Below are 16,643 nucleotides of genomic sequence, written 5' to 3'. Positions count from 1 at the left end.
AGAAAAAAAAAGATAAATTGGACTTCATCAAAATTCAAACTTTCGTGTTTCAAAGGAAACTATTAAGGATGTGAAAACAACCCACAGTTGGGAGAAAATGTTTGCAAATCATATATCTAATAAAGGTCTTGTATGCAGAATATACAAAAAAAAAAAAAAAAAACAACAAACAAAAAACCCCCAAAACTTCTTACAACTTAAAGTGAAAAGAAAACTAGCCCATGTAAAAATGGGCGAAGGATCTGAACAGACATTCATCCAAAGAAGATATACAAATGGCCAATAAGCACAATAGACATGCGTAACATCATCAGTCATTAAGAAAATGCAAATCAAAGCCACAATGAGATACCACTTTACACCCACTAGGAAGGCTGTAAGAAAAAATAAGAGAAAGATAACAAGTGTTGGAGAGGATGTGGAGACATTGGACCCCTCGTACATTGCTACTAGGAATGTAAAATGGTGCAGCTGCTTTAGAAAAGAGCCTGGCAGTTCTTTAAAAAGTTAAACAGAGTTACTATGACGCAGACTTTCCACTCTAGGTTATATGCCCAAGAGAATTGAAAACATATCCATGAAAAACTTGTACATGGATATTCATACATTCTCTTTTGTTAGTTTAATATTGTTTATTAGCACAGTAACAAATGTAGACTTAAGTAGTCGGCATCATATAACCAATCCACTGAGCAACTCCTATTCCACACATTACAGTTAACAGCTTAAGGTATTTTACCACAGATTTTCACAGGTCCTGATGCCAACCTCTAATCTTTTCACAATAAAGCAGATTGTCATATAAAATAAAATACATAATTACTCATTTCCTGTATGGTCTTATAGACACATGTCCATTTAATATATATGAGATGACAGTCTCTAAAAACGGTTAAATATCATTGTTCCTTTCCAAGAAGGGAAAACAAGTTTCAATTTTTTTTTAAGCAAAAAAGTATATAGCTTTGGAAGGACTTCACATAAAAGGCCATGTGTGCAACCTGTACAAAATTAAGCTGTTTTACATTTACAGACTACAAGCAACCGAATCCAAAGGTCTATTCTCTGTGCTACATTTCAACTTCCATGGCAGAACTAATGACAATTTTAAATGTTGCTAATACCAATTCTGTCTACCATAGCAACATACCTTACGTTACAACAAAATCTTAGGAAATAAGACTGAATAATGTCTGTTACAGAAATACCCTACTCTCTACCAACTCCCACCCTCCCTCCCTCCTTCAAAATCTCTCTGTGACAGGCAAATAATGTAAGAATTGTGAAAACCCAATTTGTGTAGCGTATCTCTTGGTCCACTGTTTGGCCATTCTGTCATGTTCTGCTCTGTTGGTCATATACTGAGTGGCAATACTTCTCACCTAGAGGCCGGCAGGATTACAGTCTGTAGGAAGTGAGCAGGTAGAAAGGAGGGCTTTAGAAATGCTTAGTGCTGGACCCCAATTATCTGTCAGTATGTCCAAGCCAATAACGCCTTGACTGCTATTCCAGTGATAGATTCTTGTCTGAAATGTAACCTTTGGAAGATTGAAGGGGTGTTCCGGTGTAAAAGTGGTATCGAGGAAGAATACACCACCCTCATACACGGATGCTGGCGGCTCCAGGATGGTTGATCTCCATTCATAGATGTTATCGCCTTTGGACTAGCACTGCAGTTAGCTGGAGGATCTAAAGCAGAATCTGCCAGTTCCTTCTGAACCCTCTTACTCATTCACTCTGTTTTTGGGGGTGTTGGTTTCTTTCCCAGTTTGCTGGTTGGAGGATGAAGATGAGGAAGAGCTGGTGCTGCTCCTCCAAGCGCCATCCGACATGGGAAACCCCACCTCACCCCACAGACAGCCCCTCTTTTTGTGTCTGCCTCCTTGTGTTGCTGTGGCAGCTGTTCTCATGCATTCGTATTGACAATAGCCAGAAAGTGGGAATAGTCCAAATGTCCATCAATTGTTCAGTGGATACACGTGTTCTTAATGCTTCCTTATTTTCTGAAATGATCTTTCTCTGACCCAAATCCAGATTCAGACATTTCTCCAAGGAGTCCTGACTTCTTTCATGATTGAGAAATGAAATGTAAAAACCAAAATCTGGGCACCAGGTGTGCTCGTTGCTACTGAGCTTTAGTTACTTCTAGGCACTGTCAGAGGACAGGGTCAGGTTTTCTAGTACTAGGTGTTTTGTTGTTGTTGTTTTTTTAAAGCACCCTAGCCCAGCTAGCATAGCTCAGTGGTTGAACATCAATCTATGAACCAGGAGGTCACAGTTCGATTCCAAGTCAGGGCACATGCCTGGGTTGCGGGCTCAATTCCCAAATAGGGGGTGTACAGGGGTCAGCTGATCAATGATTCTCATCATTGATGGTTCTATCTCCCTCTCCCTTCCTCGCTGAAATCAATAAAAATATATTTTAAAAACACATTCTCACTTATAAACTTTTAAGATACTCACCCACCCAACCCCTATACTGTAGTCTCAGGTGAATATTTATAAACTAGAGGCCCAATGCACAAAGACTCATGCAAGAATAGGCCTTCCTTCCTCTGGCTGCTGGCACCACCTTCGCTCCAGCCCGGAGCTGCCTCCCGCCTTCGTGCACTGCCCAGAGGCCCAGAGCATCCCAGCCCGGACACTGCCATCTTTATCATGTCAATTTGCGTATTCCCTCCTTATTGGCTGTGAGCACCTCCATCTTTGTAGCGAAGTGATGGTCAATTTGCATATCACATCTTTATTAGATAGGATTTCCAATGGTGGCATCCCTGTGGTGAACCTCAGGGAAGCACATTGCATGATAATCTATAGAAAATGGTGGAACATGTAGTGAGAATGAGAAATAAGCTTTTGTTATAGACCATTGAAATTTGGGTTCATTTGTTACAACCACATAAGCTAACTTATTCTGACTGTTGGAATAATTAGACACAAAGCACTGGGCTAGGTATATATAATCATTTTAACATAAAATAGCAAGAAGTATTAGGAAATTAAAATCTTGTTCTCTTTCACATAAATCAGTAAGGCATCAAAAGAGCAAAAGACCTATTGGAAAGCTCAAACTGGCCAAATTTTCTAAAAGGCACCTGATACTTATATCTGACATAATAAGGGCCAGTCTCTATATAACAGAAGTTGAAAACTGAAGAGAAACGGGTTAACAAGGGTCATGCTTTCCATATAAAAATCACTTCACTAGAATATGAGGACTCCATGTTACTGTACAGATTTATGAAGAAAACAGAATTCTTAATAGAGCCTTGGGCATCTGCTCCTATCATGGAGGGAAAGCACTCCCAGAAGCAAGTAGACAACATTTGCCTAGAACCTGCTATTATTATACTCTGTGCATATGGTAGCTAAAAACTCATTAGTTCTGTCATTCTGGCTGAAGTTGGCAAGCCACCTCCAGAAATATTTTATACAAGCAAAGGGACAGATGGCAATTTCCTTTGTTATAGGATGAGCTGGTCAGGGTAGTGGTCAGGCACACAAAACTCATCCAGATAAAAGTAAAACTGCCCGTCCATAAAGTAATTTATTTGCAGTTTCTGATAAATTAATCTTCATGTGGTCGATTTCATTTTTGTCATCCAAGAATACATTATTAGTCAGATTTACATAATTTCTTTCAAATAAGATTACCAGTGGCCACCGTGAGGTAGATATATAATTATTTTTGAGCAGCAAAAAAAGAGGGTAGTCATTTTGCTTTAATTTCTCTCTCACAACTGTTGGTCTGCTTTTCTTTCCAGTAACACATTACCATCCTCTTTCTTTTAGTAAAAATGTCCCCATAATACTTTGAGGCTCCCTACCCTTATCCATGTGTTTAGGTAGAGCAGGCCCCCACATCCATCCCCAGGCCTGGTGATGAATACATGCCCCAAACCTGGTCCATCAGAATACTGAATCTCCTGCCTTCATGATTGGTTCAGAGATAAGCCTGTCACCCAACTTGGGCCAATGAGAGTTTTCCTCCAGTTTTGACTGGAATTATTAAGAGATACTTTCCTTCCAAAGGATGGAATGTAAGCCTGAAGTTGCGTTTGGAACCTTTGCTGCCATTTTAGGAGAGCTTGTTGACAATACAGAAGAAAGCAGAACCAAGAGATGCCTGGCTTCATCTTTTGTGTACCTGGATCCAAATAAGCCACCACACACGGGACTTTTTAATTTCCATGAAGAAGCAAATTCCTTTTTTTGTTTGTTTGTTTTGTTTTAAGCTGTTGGATTTCTTTTATTTGCAACCATAAGAGTTCTGACTAATGCACCCATTCTGATGGGACAAACAGCCAGAAAAATATAGTTCTCCCTGCTCTAATCTCTATGATTTAGTAATTGAGCCAGAAATGGAATACAAATGAAATTTCTTCCCAATATACTAGTACATTTTCCCAAAGAATCTCAACCCATTTACAGCTCAGAGACCAATATCACGGAGAATGTGAAGCTCTTTGGAACAACACCTAACACTTATTAATAGAGTTAAAAATACCATTGATTCATTGACTTTTTCCTGAGAATAGGCTATGTGCTAAGAACTGTATGAGGCATTTTATAGCTTTATCTTATTTAATATTCACAACTCTTTTATTAGGTTGGTATTATTATACCCAATTTACCAATGGAGGAGTTGAGGCTCAGATAGATGAATTTTCCTGAGGTGATTCAGATCATAGGTGACTGCTCCAGCATTTAAACTCATATCTTTCTGGCTCAAAATCTGTGTTCTTCTAAGCAAAATTGCCTATCTCTTTGCTTATGTCAACATTGACCTTTCTGTCAATGCCTGCCTGTTCACCCCTGCTTTTTGGCCTCCCTCCTCCTGCGGTCCCAGCTGTTTAGACCAGAAATGGACACCTGATGTGGGCATTAGATCCACTTGGGAAGTTAAGTATAAAATATGGAAGGAAGTTTCACACAGTGGTAGATTCTTGAGCTGACAAGGCATATATGTTATCTGTAAGACACGCTTTTCCAGCTTAAAGAACAATATGGTCTTATATCTTTCATTTGTCCAATAATTTACTGAAGTTCTCAATCTTCTTTCCCAGGATCTCCCCTGTAAGGACTTCCTCCTGAATTGTCCATGACTCTCGGGGTATTCTTTTTTTTTTTTAATTTATTTTTATTTTATTTTTTTTTATTTATTGCTTAAAGTATTACAAAGGGTATTACATATGTGTCCATTTTATCCCCCCGCCCTAGACAGTCCCCTAGCCTCCCCTATCCCCCAGTGTCTTATGTCCATTGGTTATGCTTATATGCATGCATACAAGTCCTATAGTTGATCTCTTACCCCCCTACCTCCTGCCCCCCAACCCTCCCCGGCCTTCCCGCTGCAGTTTGACAATCTGTTTGAGGCAGCTCTGTCTCTGTATCTATTATTGTTCAAAAGTTTATAATGGTCTCTATTATCCATGAATGAGTGAGATCATGTGGTATTTTTCCTTCATTGACTGGCTTATTTCACTTAGCATAATGCTCTCCAGTTCCATCCATGCCGTTGCAAATGGTAAGAGTTCCTTCCTTTTTAGAGCAGCATAGTATTCCATCATGTAGATGTACCACAGTTTTCTAATCCATTCATCTACTGATGGGCACTTAGGCTGTTTCCAGATCTTAGCTATGGTGAATTGTGCTGCTATGAACATAGGGGTGCATATATCCTTTCTGATTGGTGTTTCTGGTTTCTTGGGGTATATTCCTAGAAGTGGAATCACAGGGTCAAATGGGAGTTCCATTTTCAGTTTTTTAAGGAAACTCCATACTGTCTTCCATAGTGGCTGCACCAGTCTGCATTCCCACCAGCAGTGCACAAGTGTTCCTTTTTCTCCACATCCTCTCCAGCACTTGTCATTTGTTGATTTGTTGATGATAGCCAGTCTGAAAGGTGTGAGATGGTACCTCATTGTTGTTTTGATTTGCATCTCTCGGATGATTAGTGACTTTGAGCATGTTTTCATATGTCTCTTGGCTTTCTGAATGTCCTCTTTTGAAAGGTGTCTATTTAGGTCCTTTGCCCATTTTTTGATTGGATTATCTTCCTTTTGTTAAGTTGTATGAGTTCCCTATAAATTTTGGAGATTAGGCCCTTATCAGATATGACATTGGCAAATATGTTTTCCCACACAGTGGGTTTTCTCGTTGTTTTGTTGATGGTTTCTTTTGCTGTGCAGAAGCTTTTTATTTTGATGTAGTCCCATTTGTTCATTTTCTCTTTAGTTTCAAGTGCCCTAGGAGCTGTATCAGTGAAGAAATTGCTTCGGCATATGTCTGAGATTTTGTTGCCTTTGGATTCTTCTAGAATTTTTATGGTTTCCTGTCGTACATTTAAGTCCTTTATCCATTTTGAGTTTATTTTTGTGTATGGTGTAAGTTGGTGGTCTAGTTTCATTTTCTTGCATATATCCGTCCAATTTTCCCAACACCATTTATTGAAGAGACTATCTTGGCTCCATTGTATGTTCTTGCCTCCTTTGTCAAATATTAATTGAGCATATTGGTTCGGGCCGATTTCTGGGCTCTCTATTCTATTCCATTGATCTATATGCCTATTCTTGTGCCAGTACCTGGCAGTTTTGGGAACAGTGGCTTTGTAATACAACTTGATATCTGGTATTGAGATCCCACCTACTTTGTTCTTTTTGAGGATTGCTGCAGCTATTCGGGGTCTTTTTTTATTCCAGATGAATTTTTGGAGAGTTCGTTCTAGATCTCTGAAGTATGCCGTTGGTATTTTAATGGGAAGTGCATTGAATTTATAGATTGCTTTGGGTAGTATGGACATTTTAATGATGTTGATTCTACCAATCCATGAACACGGTATGTTCTTCCATCTGTTTATGTCTTCCTCTATATCTTTTTTCAACGTCCTGTAGTTTTCTGAGTAGAGGTCTTTTACCTCTTTAGTTAAGTTTATTCCTAGGTAGCTTAATTTTTTTGGTGCGATGGTAAACGGGATTGTTTTTATAATCTCTCTTTCTGAAAGTTCACTATTGGTGTATAGAAATGCCTCAGATTTCTTGGGGTTAATTTTGTATCCTGCTACATTGCCAAATTCATGTATTAAGTCTAGTAGCTTTTTGATGGAGTCTCTAGGGTTTTGTATGTATAATACCATGTCGTCTGCAAATAAGGACAGTTTTACTTCCTCTTTTCCAATTTGGATGCCTTTTATTTCTTCTTCTTGCTGAATTGCAATGGCTAACACTTCCAGTATTATGTTGAACAGGAGTGGTGAGAGGGGGCATCCCTGTCTTGTTCCTGTTCTTAGGGGAAATGGTGTTAGTTTTTGTCCCTTGAGTATGATGTTGGCTGTGGGCCTGTCATATTTGGCTTTTATTATGTTGAGGTATGATCCTTCTACTCCCACCTTGCTGAGAGTTTTTATCAAAAATGGGTGTTGAATTTTGTTAAATGCTTTTTCTGCATCAATTGATATGACCATGTGGTTTTTTTCTTTCAATTTGTTTATGTGATGTATCACGTTTATTGATTTGCGGATATTGTACCATCCTTGCAATCCCTGGGATAAATCCTACTTGGTCATGGTGTATGATCTTTCTGATGTACTGCTGGATCCGATTTGCTAAGATTTTGTTGAGGATTTTGGCATCTATGTTCATGAGGGATATTGGCCTGTAATTCTCTTTCATTGTGTTGTCTTTACCTGGTTTTGGTATTAGGGTGATGCTGGCTTCATAGAATGAGCTTGGAAGTGTTCCTTCCTCTTGAATTTTTTGTAGTAGTCTGAGGAGGATAGGTTTTAGTTCTTCCTTGAATGTTTGGTAAAACTTCTCGGGGTATTCTTGGTGCAAAAAAAATCCACGCTGTCAAACTTCAAAAAGAAAGAATTGGAAATCTGATAGTTCACTCACAGCATTAGTCTGATCCCTACCACCTGGCATCATACCTCCACACTGCTCGTGTGCAGGATGATGGATACTTGTCTGTCTTCATTAGCCCAGAGATCAGAGCTTTCCTGACTTTCATTCATTTATTCAGCACATTGCCAGGAGAGCTGGGTTTCACCGAGAACCCAGCTGTCAGAATTTTGTGTTTAGTTCTGGCCACCCTAGAACTCACCCTTCCTTTTTGGTGCCATCCTTTTGGAAACCGTAGCACTCTGTTCTGCCAGAGGGCCGGACCACTTCCGTTGACCCTGATAGGCTAGTGGATTTCAATTCTAAGGAAAAATGGGAGCCACATGGCATCCATAACCCAGGGCCGGTATCCTGGTCTTAACCTGAGCAAATGGCAACTTCTAGATCTTATTATTCTGGCTTTGAAATTTTGGTTTCATTTCCAGAATTGTTTTATTTCTCTTACATTTCTAAAATTCATTTATTCCATTTAAAAATGATTCAGTAATATCATACCCAGCATTTCTATGTGTTTATAGTGGGAAGAGGTTCTCTGTCAACTCTATTGTCAATGTTGATGAATTGGAACAGTCCAGAATCCTCTTTACTCTTCTGTGAAATCATGAAGAAGAAATGAAGAGTCAACTGCTTTCCACCGAGAACCTAGCATTGAGAATCAAAGAATAATATTCCCTTCCAGCTAAAATCACTATGTGGTTTAAGATCAGTGTAATTTAAATGTGACAACGTATAGATTAAAAGGTTTCATAAAAGTGAATGATCCCACTGAGACAGGACATGCAATTGTCCACATTGTGTAGAGGATGAGCTGAGACTCAGAAGTTAAATAAGTTGCCCAAAGTTAAAATGACAGTAAGCGGGAGAACCAAGACTTTAAACTATGATTCTGAGACCAGAGAGCAAACTTTCCCTACTGTGTTGCCTCTTAGAAAATTGTGATCTTTATAACTAGAAGAGACATTTTAAAAGGTAAAAATTAAAGAATCAGAATACATATACGTAAGGGCTAAATTGTATAGTACAGAAAAAGCCATAAAAGAAGGATATCAGTGTGGGATATATATGTCCCCTTTCATTCCTGTTGAGAGGAACCAAATAGTTGCATGTCAGTTGAATGCATTCCTCACGGAAAGAATTACCTGTCGAGTACAGTTTTGGAAAAGCTCAGCAGATGGCATTCCAAATTAGAGATGCCCACATGGGCTGTGAAGGCTATAATGGATTTCACACGTCTATGGCTCTCTCTCTGGCAAATGACATTGCTGTGAGAAGGTGGATTTTTTTTTTTTTTTTTGGTCTGAGGTTGTATTCACTTGTAAAGAGAGACACATCTGCCTTACCTGGATGGGATCTAAATCTGTGTGGACATCAGATTGTGTGTGGTAGTTGACCCACTGTTATCGGGTGATTCTGAGGTTAGTGGTGCTCTAGCTAATTTTACTGCCCATAATATCTCCACTTATTTCTTCATAGGGTAAAAAGATCTGATTTTCTAGGGAAATATGCTATTTCCTGATGGAAAGCTGACGAGAAGTAAGGAGGCAGAAACCACACAGTAATTTGAACAGAGGAAGTTTAATATAAAGAATTATTAGTTATAACAGAGGCTTAGAGTAATGAGGGAATGCACAGTAAGAAATAAAGAAAACTCTAAGTTATATAGGATGAGCAGCTATAAGGAGCAACCACTACCCTGAGGGCTGAGATACAGTAATCACAGAAGAGTCCCTCAATCCCTCTAGGCTGAGAACCAGACCTTGTTGAAGTGGGTGTGAGATGTGAGTCACTGAATAGCAGAGAAGTCTCTCTGGTACTGTTAGGAGAATTTGCTGGAAATTTTCCCTGCTTTAAAAAAAAATGCTGTTGAAAGGGAGGTGTCTTCCTGGAGGTATTCCACTACAAATCTACCTAGGTGGGGTGGCAAGGGAAGCTGCTGGCTGCTGTGTGTGCACTGCTTACAATCATGTGCTGCAGAAGCACAGTTGTAGAGAAAACTCATGTATTGCTGGTTGCCAGAAAAGCTACTTGCATTGCAGGAGCCTGCTGCAAGACACAAAGGAACCAGGAAGGAAAACAACTTTTTCCTTCAATGTCTCTCTAGCAACTCCTACTGAAAAAGCATAACATTTTGTCAATTGACAAAGGAAAACATTTAAAGGCCCATCTTCATTTTAGCAGTGCAGGTGATAAATAGTGAATTGGGAGCTGGGAGGCAATAACTTGAGAGCTGTCAAAGGTATCTTACTAGAATGTCTACATACCTCATAATGTGCTGAGTCAGGGGCCCAAGAATAAAGATGGCTTACTGGATGATATCCTTGATGAACATAGATGCAAAAATTCCTCAACAAAATAGTAGCAAAACTGGATTCAACATGCATTTAAAAGCATTATATAGCAATAGAGGCCCGGTGCATGGATTCGTGCACCAGTGGGGTCCCTCGGCCTGGTCTGTGCGGATCGGGCCGAAACCAGCAGTCCAACATCCCTTGAGGGGTCCCAGATTGTGAGAGGGTGCGGGCCAGGCTGAGGGACCCCACCAGTGCATGAATCCATGCACCAAGCTTCTAGTATGCATATAAGAACTTTGGTTAATCTCTACCCACCCTCTCCTCTCCCCCCTTCACTCTGAGATTCATCAGTCTATTCCATGTTTCCATGCTTGTCTGTGTTGAGTGTCTGCCCCCTGGTTGTCAGTGCATGTCATAGCTACTGGTTGAACAGTCAAACAGTTGCTTAGGCTTTTATATATAAAGATGACCAAATGGAATTTATCCCAGGGATGCAAGGATAGTTCAATGTCTGTAGCTCAATCAGGGTGATACATCACATTAACAAAATGAGAAAGAGAAATCATATTATTATCTCAATAGATGTAGAAAAACAATTTGACAAAATTCAACATCTTTTTATGATAAAAACTTTCAACAAAGTAGGTATAGAAGGAACATATCTCAACATAATAAAGGCTATGTATGACAAACCCACAGCTAACATTATACTCAATGTTGAAAAGCTGAAAGCTTTTCCTCTAGGATCAGGAACAAGACAAAGTATGCCCATTCTTACCACTTCTATTCAGCATAGTATTGGAAGTCCTAGTCACAGCAAATAGACAAGAAAAAGAAATAAAAGGCATACAAACAGGAAAGGAAGAAGTAAAACTCATTATTTGCAGATGACATGATATTATATACAAAAAACCCTAAAGATGCCATTAAAAAAAAGCCATTAGAACTAATAAATGAATTCAGTAAAGTAGCAGGATACAAAATTAATATTCAGAAATTGGCTGCATTTTTATACACCAATAATAAACTACCAGAAAGAAAAATTAAGAAAACAATCCCATTTACAAATGCATCAAAAAGCATAAAATACCTAGGAATAAATTTAACCAAAGAGGTGAAAGACTTGTACTCTGAAAGCTATAAGATGAAAAAAATTGAAGAGGATACAAATAAATGAAAGGATATACTATGCTCATGAATTGGGGTGATTAATATTGTTAAGATGAAAAAAACATATATATTGTTAAGATGTCCTTACTACCTAAAGCAATGTAAAGACTCAGTGCAATCCCTATTAAAATACCAATGTTATTCTCAGAACTAGAACAAATAATTGTAAAATTTATATGGAACTGCAAAATATTCTAAATAGCCCCAGCAATCTTGAGAAAGAAGAAAGTGGGAGGTATCATGCTCCTGGATTTCAAACTGTACTACAAAGCTACAATAATGAAAGCAGTATGGTATCAGAATAAAGGAGATATATAGATAGATATAGATATAGATATAGATATAGATATAGATATAGATATAGAGAGAGCCCAGAAATAAATACTTATTTATATGGTCAATTAATCCATGACAAAGGAGGCAAAGATATATAATGGGGTAAAGCCAGTCTCTTCAATAAATGGTGCTAGGAAAACTGGACAGACACATGCAAAAAAAATAAATAAGTAAATAAATTGGACCACTTTCTTACACCATGTACAAAAATAAATTCAAAATGAATTAAAGACTTAAATGTAAGACCTGAAACCATAAAACTCCTAAAAGAAAACATAGGCAGTAAACTCTTTGGCATTGCTCTTAGTAATGTCTTTTTGGCTATGTCTCCTTAGGCAAGGGTAGCAACAACAAAAATAAACAAAAGGGACTACATCAAACTAAAAAGTTTTGTATAGTGAAGAAAATCATCAACAAAACAAAAAGACAACATGCTGAATGGGAGAAGATATTTGCAGATGATATATCTATTATTTGGTAACTCTTTTAGGCTAGAATTTAGAAAAAAACCAATCCATTCTCTTTTAAGGAGGCAGAGCATTCTGTGTAATGGACAGAATTCAGGTTCTGGCGTTGGACAGCCTGAGATTGAAGTTTCATTTGGCTCCTTATTAGCTATGTGTGTTTGTGCAGGATACTTAACCATCCCCTTCCCTCTTTATTTCACCTATAAAATCATGATAATAATAGTCTCTTCCCTAATGGTTGCTTTGAGGATTGAGTTAATATGCTCAATTACTTGGAACAATTCCATTTTTCATAGTAAGTGGTTGATAAATGGTAGCTATTTTTATTAAAATCAGACCCTGGAAAATACAGACACCAGAGGGCTATAAAGGAAGACAAGGTTAAATTATTTGGAAATCCAAACCCTCATGTGCTCTAATTCTTGATTCTTTTGCCTTACAAAAGACACTTTCTGCATGCAAAAAACAGAGAGAATAAGGGTAGGGGGCAGATAGAGGGAGGAAGAGAGAGAGAGAGAGAGAGAGAGAGAGAGAGAGAGAGAGAGAGAGAGAGAGAGAGAGAGAGAGAGAGAAAACGAGAGAGAAAACAGGTCTCTCATCAAGTATTTTCTCACTCTCTGAGTAACCAAGTGACCGACTTCTGCTCTATTTTCCTATGCTCCTGATTAGGCCCTACTTAGCTGAAGATCCCAACATTCTTTGATTTCTATAGCCATTGGCAAGAGGAATCTCCACCCTCTTCCGTTGACATTTTCTCAGAGGAGGGAGAAGCTCTGTTCTGATTTTATTATGTAGCAAATGATTGATAATGTGAACAGTCATTGTGCCAGTTTAAAATATGCCCTCTATCCTGACCCTAAACAAAAATTTGCAAAAGATCCTCTCTTCAAGTTGCTATGCTTAAAGGGATGCACCCCACGAGGCTTTTTCTCCTATTCAGGGACCCCAACATGCAGAAGAGGGACTGGGGGAAAGAGCCTGGGAAAGGGAAGGCCTATGGCAGCAGGGACAGGGCCCATTCATGGACTTGAAATAAGGAGGAGGCTGTGGCAGAACAAAGACCGAAGAGTAGAAGTGAAAGGCAGATTTTGGCTGAATATAAGGTAAAATTTCCTAATAGACCCATTCTAAAACAAGATAGGGACCATACTAAGTAGTGATTTCTCCAAAGAAAGACATGTTCAGGTGCACGTAATGGATATTGTGGAGCAGATGCACTCATTGATGGGTAGAATGAATGAGGTGACCTCTAGACTTTCTATGATTCCATGGCACTTCATGGGACAAAGGGACAGCTATACTCCAACAGTCATACAGAGAGCTGCTTGATAATGGTTCCTTGTTCAAAGGCTCAAGCATAAACCAATTCTTCTTTGGGTATCATGACTCACCAGACATTGTCAAGGCTTTCCGTTATTTAACTTCTTAGCAAGCCAGTATCAATTATTATTCTGCTTTTGCAAAGGAAGAAACTGAGATTTGGAGAATTTAACTTGCCAGTCTTAATTAGAATCTAGCCTTGTCTGTCTTTAAAGGCTATATTCTTAACCATTTTACTGAGCTACAACACTGATTACAAATGTGTAAACAAAATCTATACAAACTCAAGCAAACTTTAAAAGTAATTAAACAAGTTTGGATAAATACGTTTGTTCTTAACTATGTCACTAACAGCCAGTCCTTAACAACATCTTAATTTTTTTCTCTTCTATTCTTCAGAATTGTTAAAGTTTTCAGACCTACGTCATGCTATGAATAAATCACTTTTTAAAATTCATAGACATTATAAGGTTTCTCCTTCTGTGTATGTTAATTCAGAATTTTGAATAGTATGACTTCCATGTCTTTAATGGCATCAATCTTTCTCTAATATCTCTTTTCTTTGCTTTTTCTTCTTCCTGTTCAGAAAAAAATCATGTTCTTCTAGGGAAGGAAAAAATTTAACTTCTACCCTTCAAGGTTCTGTGGCTGGTCTAAGAACTAAATGGACATAAAATAGATTAACAGGAGGGGGAAAAACAATTTTAATTACATCTGTATGCATGGGAGCCACATAAAGATAATAAGACTCACAGGCAGCCACACAATTGAGATTTATACCATCCTGAGCTAAGGAAAGAGATAGGGGTTTGAGGTTTCTAGGTGAGGGAAGCAAGTTATGGGCGGGTAAGAGGAGGAAATGTGTGGTAAGTAAAAGATGCCTTGTTATGCAGATATGTCTCTCAGGTGAAAAAAAGTTATCTCCTGTAGCAACTCTCTTCCAATCCAAGCACCCTTTCTAATGAGAGTTTCCTTTATATATATAGATTTCCCCTACAATACTTTCTTTTAGGCAGTTAAGGGGGGTAGTAAAGAGCTTTTCCTGAATCTGCTGGGTCTTCATGCCCTTCAGCTCAAAATAATCCACATGCCAAAGTGGTACATTTTGGGGTGGTATGATCTAAACCCCTTCATTCCCTTCCTTTTTTCCCTACTACTATCCAAAGTCTATGACTCCCTTCATTGTTGACTTCTTTTTTTAAAAAAATATATTTTATTGATTTTTTACAGAGAGATAGTTAGGTGAGAGAGAAACATCAATCAGCTGCCTCCTGCACACCTCCTACTGGGGATGTGCCTGCAACCAAGGTACATGCCCTTGACCGGAATTGAACCTGGGACCTTTCAGTCCACAGGCCGAAGCTCTATCCACTGAGCCAAACCGGTTAGGGCTCATTGTTGACTTTCAATCAGAAAAAATTTACTCTAGCAACCAAGTTATTAATTCACTCAGTTAACTTATTCCTTCACTTCTCAATTAGCTTAAGTGACTTTGTTGCTAAAACCTGTAGTTTAACAGTCTGCTCTGGCCAACCTGCACCTTCTAAGAAACTTTTTGTTTAGTTGAAACATTTTAAACACTTCTTACCAGAATAGAACCATTTAAAAAGAAGTTATACCATGAAAAAATTATAGGTATAGGTCGGTGATGGCGAACCTTTTGAGCTCGGCGTGTCAGCATTTTGAAAAACCCTAACTTAACTCTGGTGCCATGTCACATAGAGAAATTTTTTGATATTTGCAACCATAGTAAAACAAAGACTTATATTTTTAATATTTATTTTATATATTTAAATGCCATTTAACAAAGAAAAATCAACCAAGAAAATGAGTGCACATGTCACCTCTGGCACGTGTGTCATAGGTTCGCCATCACTGGTCTATGTAGTCTGTACACCTCATTTGGTTTATAGTTTCAAAAATGGTTTGGCTATGAATAACACTGATATCAGTTGAAACTGATTTCCCCTTGGTGTTATGGCAAAATTTCCAGGCGGCGGGAAGACATACAACCAAGCACTCAGAAGATTCAGAAAATGCATTTTATTGCAGGAGCATTGGTGCTGTGGCTCAGGGGAATTTGTTCCCAAAGCTGAGTGCTGATTGCAGCAGGGCTTTCTCTTATATAGGGCACTAAGTTTTTGTTCCCAGTTCCCAGGCTTTTTGCAGGCTTTTGCATCCCCCCTCCCCCCCATGACAATGGTAAGGGGAAGGTGAGACCCCCGTGCAATATAAGTAGTCAGGGAAACAGGTTTTTCAAGGCTAGGGCATAGGCGGGAAGGGGGTTGGGACGAGGAATGCGGCTACGTGCAGACGTTCAGCTATCATCCTTAGTTATCAGGCGATGAGATGATGTTGCTGAGATGATGTTTTGACTTCTGGTGGGTTGGCCTGACCCTGCTTATTGGTTCTACTTCTTGGATTCATAGCTGAGTCACCTCCTCAATTGCTTCACACAGGCCTTGAAAAGAAACTTTAAGAAAAACTTAACTCCCCATTCATACATAAGAAACTTAACCCCCTATGCACGTAAGTATATGTGTTCTAAGATTTTAAATAATATGATTACTTTTCAGATTAATTCAGGTGCTCTATCTATCAGACTCCAAGTCCCCCCTATCATTGGAAGTGATACTGTTGTAATTAAACTACTTATTAATGACAAGAAAGCAGCAAAAGGAAGGCCAAATATCACAGGCATGTCATTTGGGCAGCTTCACCAGGAAGCTAAAGCTTTACTCGCCTCTGGGAACCGAACCACTGGTCTATTCGCTGCAGATTACTGAGGGAAGGTACCGGACAGGAAGGAGGATGGATGCATGTGCAGTAAGTTGGGGTGATGCCAGGAAGGTACTTGTCTGTCAGTCACACCTGGGAACAGGTCATTGGCTGGAGTGGGTGTAACCACGGCGAGGGCATGAAGATTTAGAATATTTAATCTCCTAAACAAAGATGTTCACTCTCTTGTGCTCTCGTGCTCTTGGTTCCTCTTATTCTCTTGAGACTCATTGCTCAGAGTGAGCTCTCCTGCATTCACCATGGGCCACGTGGACCCCCACATACAATGGACTAATGGACTGAGCTAGCCTGATGCTGATTTGGACCCAGCTGCACATGGAACAGAAACTCTGGACACTGGCTTTGCTTTTAGCTTTACTGAA

The 16,643-nt window shown here is 39.0% G+C and overlaps 1 pseudogene; it reads right to left on the bottom strand.

The window, feature by feature from the left end:
• Positions 1-1,244: 1,244 nt before the first annotated feature.
• Positions 1,245-1,832, bottom strand: LOC132238839 (ubiquitin-conjugating enzyme E2 E1-like; annotated as a pseudogene).
• Between the last annotated feature and the right edge of the window lie 14,811 nt (positions 1,833-16,643).

The sequence above is a fragment of the Myotis daubentonii genome, chromosome 7, assembly GCF_963259705.1.
Source record: "Myotis daubentonii chromosome 7, mMyoDau2.1, whole genome shotgun sequence".
NCBI lineage: Eukaryota > Metazoa > Chordata > Mammalia > Chiroptera > Vespertilionidae > Myotis > Myotis daubentonii.
Note: the sequence above shows the minus strand (reverse complement) of the source record. Positions and strands in the feature narration are given on the sequence as shown.